This window comes from Columba livia, chromosome 4, assembly GCF_036013475.1.
Source record: "Columba livia isolate bColLiv1 breed racing homer chromosome 4, bColLiv1.pat.W.v2, whole genome shotgun sequence".
In the NCBI taxonomy this organism is placed as follows: domain Eukaryota; kingdom Metazoa; phylum Chordata; class Aves; order Columbiformes; family Columbidae; genus Columba; species Columba livia.
Window position 1 is genome coordinate 73,772,249 of NC_088605.1, and position 9,382 is coordinate 73,781,630.

Below are 9,382 nucleotides of genomic sequence, written 5' to 3' on the forward strand. Positions count from 1 at the left end.
CAACTTGAAGAATTGTGTCATGTCGTTAAAAAAAGTTCACGCGTTCAATGTTGTTTGTCGTGTGGAACTTTCTTCGCAAGGATCGTCTAACGCTGCTAGAACTAATGGGCCAGCTCTGAGTAGCTGAGTACAGCTACTTCTCACAGAGATTCACAGGAAAATCCACAAGTGGAACCTTTAGCCAGCTTATATTTTAAAAAGGCTGCACTTACTCCCTTGAATAACAAGAAGAACATGGGACACAAATTTATGTAAACACTCTCATTGCCTATAATGCCAAAAGCCTGAAGATGCCATCAGTATGTCTGTCACCACTGATATGAATCAACAATCCAGAATATGAAAAGCTACATTTCCTACATTTCTGATCATCATTCTTCTATGCCCTATTACACATCTTTCCTTTCTTGAAGTTGTTTTATTCCCCCCCTCCTTTTTTATCTTTCCCCAAACGTGTATTTCTCCTACAAATCTCCCGGATCTCTGTAACCATGTAATTAGCTGAAAGTCTCATTTCTCATTTATTAAAACAAAACGATGCTTCTGCTCATTATGATTTTCAAAGGCATCTTAAGAATATAAAGGCTTTGGGTCTAAAAAGAGTATTTAAAAAACTTCCAAAGTTTAAGAATTCTTATGTTTTTAAGCCAACCTTTGTATGTCCTGATGTTTCTAATGTTCATATTTAGTAGTACTGCACTCAGCAAAATGAAAGGTTATTAAAGGAGCAGCTCTATGAGTAAATTTTTAAAGCAGGAATGCAGAAACATATAACTAGGGTTATATCAAACCTGGCACCTGGAAAGAGCTTTATTTTTTCCCTTCCAGATTTCTGTTTGGGAATCTCCATCTTTCAGACAAAACAGTTATAGAAACAGAAGGCACTCCATGCAGAAAAAACTGCTTTCTGAGCTAATACAACGATTTATCTTTGGTGAATTGAAAAGCTACCAAAAATGTGGATCACTAGATACTAATACAAAAGGAAATCCAATAATATATACTCCAGAAAAGAATTGGAAAGTTTTCCTTTGAAAAGAGAAAGTATGAACAACTTTATCAGATGTGTAGAACTGATAAATGGTTTTATTACTGTCTCATCACAGCCTATCTGCATGGCATAAATGCATCTATAACTAACCTCACTTATAGTGCTATTGTATGCTGAAATCCCTCTAGAATAGCCACACAATTTTTCTGCTTCACTGTCCAAACCATGCATGATTTCATCTTCCAGTAACATCCACAGACAACACACATTTTCAGCATAAAATGAGGCTAATGTGCCTCTTCCATGCACAGAAGAAACATCTAATTAGACTTCAGGTCTATCACATGAAATACAGTGAGACATTTTAATTTGGATTAAAATGTATTGGAATGCAATTGTAAATAATGTATACATGTAAATTAAAGTTAGATAAGATGATAGTTAGATAGGATGTTCATACAGTAGCACGTTCCAGTTTTCCCATGGGCACATGTTCGTGGTGTGGTTCGCAGAGGGTGTAACCTGGCGGCTGATTGAGCTGCCAGTATTTAACATCACTCCAGTGTCACACATCTCCAAGTGCTGTAAAGTACTTACCAAGTTAGCAAGATTCCAAAAATTAATGAAATATTCTTGCCCCTGGCAAAACAGAAGGCAGTGGGTGGCCATACAACACTTCTTACTCCATGGCTTACGATGTTGTGCACAACTTCAAAAGGCCTTTGTTTTTATTTCCTTGGCACAGTATTTTTTCCTTATAATTAACTCCACTGTCTATTGAAAAGTTTAGTTGGATTTGCTCTGGCACGGAACCACATTCAACAGAGATTTGACTGAACAATTACTCCCTCAGTTACCCATCTGGATTACAACAGTGTAAACCACCAGCCAAATCTGGATCAATACTACGCTTGAGTCCATTCTGACACCCAGCCTGACGACACGATGTATTGATCGAACAAAAAGCATTGACAAAACAAAGCAATTCATTAGTTTAAATTTTGGAATGAAATATCCAGTGTCTTTAAACATCTCACTTGTGTTTTTTTCTGTGGAACAGACTCAGATTCTCCAAAGTGTTTAGGTGCTAAAATCATCATGAAAAAATACAGTGGGGCTCTGATCCCTGACGCTCTTTCCTGAGCTCTTCCCATCCATAACGAAGCATCGACACATAAAATGTTAATGCCCAAGTAAAACACTTCCAGTAGTCATATTTTGATTATGCCTAACTGAAAATATACCACTGTAAGTTTAATGTGCAGAACCAAAGTTCAGCTCTTGTTGGGTCATTGTTTGGTTTACCAATTATTTCTTCAAGAAAATGTCCATATCAAGTTGTTAGAATGGTGTTAGGCAGTAGAACAGGAATTCCAGCGTGCTCTGGAATACAGGTAAATGCCATCAGTAATGCTCTTACACATATGCACTGTATTAAATTTAAATTCAAAAGAATATACAAATAAGTGATGATTGTTCTTTATGAAATGACTTGTCAACAAAGCATAGAATCATGTCAATTTTTACCTATTTTTTTTCTCAGCTGATCATGGAATTCACATTTCAAGGTGGCACACAAAATTGTCCCAAAGCATTTAACACTGTTTATGAGACAAGGGGAAGAAGAAGAAGAAAACGTACTTGAGATGACACTGTGATTTTGTGCTTGTTTTTAATACTTGTGCATCTTCCAAAAAGTCTGGGCTTCCTGTGCAGGTGGGCAGGGGGCAGAAGGCTGGGAAGAAGGTGTGAGTCTGGACGTCATGTCGGTCAGTGCACTGTCTACAGAATCACAGGATGGTTGGAGTTGGAAGGGACCTCTGGAGATCATCCAGTCCAACCCACCTGCTAAGGATGGTGCCAGACTCGTCTCGGTGACAACCAATGGTAGGACAAGGGATAATGGGTTCAAACTGGAACACAAGAGGTTCCACTTAAATTTGAGAAGAAACTTCTCATTGAGGGTGGCAGAGCCTGGCCCAGGCTGCCCAGGGGGGTTGTGGAGTCTCCTACTCCGAAGACGTTCAAACCTGCCTGGACACCTTCCTGTGCAGCCTCATCTAAGTGTTCCTGCTCTGGCAGGGGGATTGCACTGGCTGAGCTTTTGAGGTCCCTTCCAATCCCTGACATTCTGTGAAGTTAGGAAGGAGAGGGATGCAGAAATACTACAAGTCAAGGACTGAATTAATTTCCCAAAAGCAATTAAGAAGCATGACAATTATTATCTGCTATTACTGAGCAATTCTAATGGCCTAAAGACAAAGATTTAAAAAAAACCAAACAAAACCAAACATGTTCACAGACATCTTTCCTTGCTGTGATGGTGATTTTACTGCAAAGATCTTACTGACTCTACAAGGAGTGAGGCAGCTCGAGGGTGTGGAGCACTTTGAAGCAGCATTTTACAGCCTGTCTTGAAATACGTATGGAAACGTATGCTACAGAAGTTTTGCTCTGGTTACATAATTTTAGCGTCAAAATTTAGCAGTCATCCTTCTCCCAAATGCAATGTGACTGACTGCTCTTTGATGCCCACAGACCATCAGGCAGACCAATGCGCTCGGATGCTGTGTGTGAAGAATTCCGTGGCCCCAGACACCTCTGGAGTTCTGCCCTGCTGTAAAATGTGATGGTGCACACCCATCTGACACGTGAACCGTGCACAATCTTCTTTGACTTTTCTAGGCCCTAAGGAAAAGAGGGACACATCCTGCTAAGTTCCCATACCTAAAGGATTAATGATTATTTAGTGCTATGCAAGTTGTGATTGATCTGGAAAAGCAGCATAAAAATATCACCTTATATTGCAAGGAACAGGAGCCTGGCTTGTGTTTGCAAGTATTATCTTTATTCTGTTGGAAATTTGCTTTCAGTTGGAAATATATTGATGTGATAAGAAAGAAAAGGGAAAACTCTGACCTCATTAACAGTTGTAGTGCGGTTGCCTTCATCATGAAAAGGAAGTGACTAAGGGTGGAATGACACAGGTCTCTCAAATGATAGATTGTTCAGGGAAAGCAGGTAGGCAGTGATTACTCACTATTTCTTACGGCTTCTTCTGCATTTGCACTATCAAGCAACTTCAAAGCAAACAGAAGGAGGTGGTTGTGCAGGCAACGCAGGGTGAATTGGTGTAGCTTGTTGATCCATGACATGACATGGTGAAGACAAAGAACTAAGAGTGCCAAAGAAAGGATCAGACATCCTGATGGGAGCCAGGTCAGTCAGTGGCTATTAAAAGTGTTTTGCAGGTGCAGTTTTCAGCTTGGGAAGTTTTTAAATTACTGGTTAGGAAGCTGGTTGAATATTTAAAAGAACAGATCATTTCATAATTGTTCTTCTTGCATTTCTTCCCTGGGCAAGTGCTAATGGCCACTGGTAAAAGGTGGATGGTGGAGCTGGAGGGATTTGCAGCCAAATGTAGCTGCCTTTATGCCCTTTCTTCCTGAACTTTGTGGTTTTCCATAACATAAGCTGTTCATAACAGTGAAAAATTATGAATTTTCATGGCAGTTTCTCGACTTTTAGCATCTGACATGATCTTCATTTAGACCAGCACATGTGTTCTCATTTTGCCTATGCACTGGCATTTGTGGTGAGGTAGAGGGACTGTCCTGTCAAAGTCACTCTGATCTTGAGCAACTGTTGGATACTCGCAGTTCTAGAGTAAGTCTCACAGTGAGAGCTGTGTTTAGCAGCCAGAAACACAGACTCAGACTAAAAAAGACCACCTGAAGTGGCCTTAAATAGCAAAATTTCTGCAGACACCATGATTTTTAAATTTGTGCTATAAACTGGGGTAATTTCCTCATCCCTTCTAATCCAGGAAGGACTTTGGGACAGAAAATATGTTGAGTACTTACTTTTTTACTCAAAGTTAAAGATCCTGTTGCATGGCAATTACATTTTTGATTTCGCCCCCCCTTGATTTATATCATGATAGACTTTTGTTGTCAATGCACAGATTCCTTATGAATTAGTTTGCCTGCTGGAGTTAAGTTCAACATTATTACTTGTCTGTATTACTTCCTATGATAATTAAATTGTAATGCTAATTAGGTATGACCAAAAGTGACAGAGAGATCGATTTGCTTCTTCCTTGGACTGTAATCAACGTAATCTCTCCTGCTGTACCCTACCTAGAATGTCCTACTCTCATCTTGTTGCTCCAATGTGGCAAAACTATTTGCAGCATTGTAGCCCAATGATCAGTAATATTTTCAGTTAATGTAGCAAATGTTTGAGGTTTGCCCTTTGTTACTGGCCCAGTCATCTTCATTTCACAGAAAACACCAATGCTACAAATCTAATTAACGATTGTTACGGCAAATTAAAGTACATAAAGTCATCTATTGTTGCAATCCCAACACAATTAGGATTAACTCCTCTCTGTTGCTCTGTGTCTGTGACATATTCAAGATCTCACTGAAAATGACACATCTCAAAGCCAATGCAGTTCTTAGTGCTTGAAATGCAGCTTTCCAGAGCTGTGTTCTTTGGGGAAGGTTTTCCCCAAGTTTGGAACCGAGATATCTGATTTGAAAAACTTTCTTTATCAGCACATCCCTGTGCAACTTCAGTGCATTGCTCATCCTCTATAGAAAGTAGAAGCACTTCTATCTTTACACATCCCACACCTACTGTAGCTCTAAAATATCTCCCAATTTACCGAGCTTCTGTGATGATTGCTCTTTGTACAGCGGTTTCCAGGACAAACATTTTTGAAATAATGAATTAGCTCTGTTTTGGTTAAATGATTATTCCTGACCTAGTCTCATTTTTCTCCCTTTTTTTTTCACTATTTGCAATGCTTACCCACTAAAAACCTATGGTTTGTTTGGGGATCACTCACCTTCACTGTGCTTTTTATTTGTTATCATATCTAGTCACCTAAATCCCATGGGATTATTTTGATTTTCTGATTAGGTAGTTGACACTTTTTAAGCAAAGGTTTCACAAATGAGCTCAGCTGCGAAAGATGGAGATATAATTATGCTACTGTAACTATAGGGAGGCTAGTAGTCACAAGCATTTAATTAGCATCCAGAAGTAGCTTGAATGCTTCAAAATAAGTATTTATTGCATGCCTTACTCCAAAGGAAATATATTCTTTCGTTAAAAATGCATTAGCGAATTAAGGATTAGATTTGTGCTTTTGGGGAGAGGTTGGGTTGTCAGTCAGACCTGAGACAGACACTGCTATCACAACATTACTGTGTTGCCCAGCGATGGCTGAGGACAACACGGAGAGTACTGAACAAATTGTATCTGCAGCACAGAAGGTGCCAGAAATGACTCTGAGCATAAAACCAGAAATTCTGGAATACATAGGGAAGAAGCAGCATAAATAAAACGTTATTTCCTAAGAGAGAAAGTGGAATACATCAAACAGACTTCTGGTGAGAAACAGTCATCCTGTGGAATCTCCCAGGAAAAGAAAAGGCATTTATCTTCCCAAGATTCTTCCAGTACATGGTGTTAAACTTCTGTTATGATCCATTGTTTTACCCAGCTCTCTTCACAAGCGCAGGAGCTCTCCTCTAGCTCCTTAGGATCCAGCCTGCCTGATCTAGAAATACCCGTCTTGCGTGCCTTGTCTTTATGCACAACACACTTGGCAGTAGTTGTCTTTGTTTAGAATGGCTCACTGGAGATCAAGCACCATTAACATCCTCTGTGGTTTGGTTCCTGGAGCTTGTGGCCGACAGTTTGGTGATATAGAGGCTGCAGGAGCTCATCCACCTCTCCGTCCCTTTGCTTTTCCAGTCTCCAGCCACTACAGAGCCTCTGCACCTCAGAATTAACTTGGCCATACCCTATCAAACACAGTGGTTTTACCGGTCTTATAATGATTTTACCAAGTCCCTTTGCAGCTGGTGTTTTATCTCTTCAGTATCTCTTCAGCTGCTTGCTGATTATGTCCCAGTAGCTTTTGTTGGTTTAAGCGTTAAATGTAAAGGCCTAATGTTGGGCCGTGCAGACGGTGCAGGGCTGCGGCAGGACAGGAGTGCTGGAATTCGGTTGGGTTATGGTTGGACTTGATGATCCTGAGGGTCTCTTCCAACTGAAATGATTATTCCATGATTCTGTGATTTCAGGAGGCTGCAGAGCCTGTGCCCAGCTGGGCTGGTGTGGCCTTGGTGGCCAGGGGTCACAGCTTTCTCCTGGGTCCGTGTCTCTGTGTAAGGCTCAAAGGGCATGTGCTCGTCTCACTAAGGTGGAGGGTCCTTTTACACTGTGGAAAACACAGATTTTGCAACATCAGAGACTTGTTGGAAGTGTGAGGATGAGACCCAGTTTGCGTGTTCATCTGTATACATGTGCATGCATTTTCTACTTGCATGTACAATAATGGATACGGTAAAATTAAAGCTATTTAATGGCTTCCTTTGGAAGGTACCATCTGCTTCAATGTAATATTTAACATTCACGACTCTATTTATAAACAGGAAGAGGTGTAGACTTCAAAGCTGGATTTGCTCATCCCAGCACTGTGGCCACCTCACAAGCTATATATATATATTTAACACGAGACAGATCTACAGATCAAGCCCTGTATGTTTAATTGAAGGAACAGAATGTGCAAGTGAAGGCTTATACACCCTCCTCCCCAGGCTTAAACTAGAAGCAATCAGTGGGCGATAATGCTTCTTATCTTTCTACTTTCATTAAATAATAACCAGCATGTGAAAATATATTAGAGAAATTGCATAACTGCTTTGCTACGATACAGATGTATTTATAAATAGATGCTGCGAAAGAATACCTATTCTATTGATCTAGCAGTTCAGTGTTAGTCTTGCCACTAAAAATTGTTCTTTACTGGTCAAAAGATAAAACTGGTTGTCCACTACATGTTTGCACATATGGTATTTGGATTTGATCCGGTTTGTGTCTGAAGCAAGTAGCCAAACCCAAGCATATGAAAGAGTGAAGGAATAGTCCAGAGAGGTTTCTCTGAACGAACCCACGAAGCAAAGCAAGCCAGAGCTTCTCTGTTTTCTACACGAAGGCAAGAGAGGAAACCACATAAAGCCAACACTTATCAGTTCAGTAGCTTTGGGTTTGTATTATGTCTTTGTATTCAAACGATAAATTGTTCTGTGAAACAAGGACCTTGAAAGGACACGGTCCTGGTGTTTGCTTCCTTACTTTGGGAAACTACCTGCCAGGTTACAAAGTGTTTTCCATTTAACGGCGGGTTAGCATATCTACAGAAATAGTTAGCAAATTCTTTTAATTATTTTTTTTTAGTAATAATGATGATTTCTCGGAATCTACTGCTATTTTTTTTCTACACTAGGTATAAATTCATGTTTCAAACGTGATCCAAAGAAAATTGAGTAACTTGTAAGATAGGTTTACAAATAAAAAGTCAAATCTTTCATAACCATGGTCTCATGGTTGCCAGGAGTATCATCGGCCAGCAGTATTGATTTCAACCATCTTTAGTCAGACAGAACTCCTGGGTCCATTTGAAAAGTTAAAGCTGTCTTTATTATGAGTTCAAATGGGTTGCAGATGTGAAAAAACCCACCTGTTTGATACAACCACAAATAAACTTGAGATGAAATCTAAGAGCAAACAAATGAAGTACTTTTGGTGATAGAGAATATGAAAGCGCAACTGCCTGAATTGTAAATGGATTTATTTTCAGAACTTATGATGTTTGACATTCCGAGCTGACAATGAAAAGTAATTTTGACATTTCACATTGAAAAGCTACATTCACTTCTTCCATGGCTTATGCTGCCATGGACGTGCACTGCACTTTCCCTCAGGAAAATGCTCCAAACCTCCCTCTCATTAGACCAATGAATTTGGGACTTCATGTGGATTTGGGACAGGAAATGACATAGAAATTATTTGTTAAAATATTATATTTTGATGAGCGTTTCATCAAAAATATCACCTGGGCATTTAATCAGAAGTTTAAAGGGGGGAGGAGGCGGCTATAAACTCACTCAGGCGTTTGCTTGTTTTGAATGTCATTGGATTGCAAACCAGAGAAGGGATCTGTGTTCCTAGGAGTCCAAATCTAGTGATGCAGAACTGAATCGTTTAGATGAGGCGGTCTCTCCACACTGCGTATACTCTGCCTGTCCTGTCTGAACTATGATATTTAACCGGGAACACATCCAGCTGTAAAAGTGATTTCCTTCCGCCTGTAAATAAGGTGTGTATCTTAAAGACAGTTGTGACGTGATTAAAGACTATAAAATCATTGCTAAATGCGAAGAAAATTGCCACCGAGCTAGAAGATAGAAATACCCATAGCCTGGAACACTTCAGACTTACTTGCCATACATTTGACAGCGCAGATTATTTATGTATCTCCTATTTTATATGCCAGAATCGTGCATGTGTGTATGTTTATAGGTATGTACTTGT